The following is a 901-nucleotide window of genomic DNA, read 5'->3' as shown; positions in this document are numbered from 1 at the left end:
GCGTTGCAAGTTTCGGAGAATTTTCGACAGAACTTCGAGGTTGAGACTTTCGGATCTCACTAGTTCTGTAGCAACGTATCATGCTTTCGCCCCACTACCCACTACTCCCAATGAACTAAATGAATGGATGTTATTGGACAACAGACATTCGACAATAGTATGGTAGAGTGTTCCGGGTAAACCAGCGAGCGAGTAAAGTTGAATGAAGGTCAATTTATTGGGCTAGGTCAACAAACGAGCGAATGGTTTGTGATGTGGTTGGGGGGGTGTTGGATCGATTAATATCCAGTTACCATTTAGTTAATGGGGACTTTCCCGAACCCACCCGCCCGCATCCGGTTTAAGTTGGTTTGGGAGGCACGAGTAGTCAAGCGAGGGTCATAGGCCAGAGGCTCTGGCCCAGAGAGCACCGAATTGACTCTCTGTGGCAGATGAGAGTATCCCATAATCTCGCTGCTACTTATGCGAAGCGAAGCATCCAGCGTTGCAAGTTTCGGAGAATTTTCGACAGAACTTCGAGGTTGAGACTTTCGGATCTCACTAGTTCTGTAGCAACGTATCATGCTTTCGCCCCACTATCCACTACTCCCAACTAACTAAATGAATGGATGTTATTGGACAACAGACATTCGACAATAGTATGGTAGAGTGTTCCGGGTAAACCAGCGAGCGAGTAAAGTTGAGAGGAGCAGTAGCAGGTTTGCTCACTCCGCAAAGGATACAGAAAGATTATTGATTTATGTACTTATTCTCTGCGTCACTTTAGCTTAGTGGCAGAGCGTCGGCTCTATGAGCAGGAGGTCGCCAGTCCAATCCTGGCAAGTGGCTTATAGCACCATAAATTTCTGGTCTGGTACGAGAAGCAGGAGCAGGATGGCCCATTCTGTGAAGGGACAGGAAA

At 47.3% G+C, this 901-nt stretch overlaps 1 non-coding gene across 1 annotated transcript; it reads left to right on the top strand.

Moving 5' to 3' along the window:
- The first annotated feature begins 756 nt into the window (after nucleotides 1–756).
- Pmar_PMAR008435 lies at nucleotides 757–828 on the top strand. The gene has a single exon. It is a non-coding gene; the product is annotated as a tRNA-Ile (tRNA).
- Nucleotides 829–901: the final 73 nt, after the last annotated feature.

Source organism: Perkinsus marinus (assembly GCF_000006405.1).
Source record: "Perkinsus marinus ATCC 50983 genomic scaffold scf_1104296933818, whole genome shotgun sequence".
Lineage (NCBI taxonomy): Eukaryota > Perkinsozoa > Perkinsida > Perkinsidae > Perkinsus > Perkinsus marinus.
The sequence above is the reverse complement of the archived record's forward strand: the minus strand, read 5'-3'. Positions and strand labels throughout refer to the sequence as shown.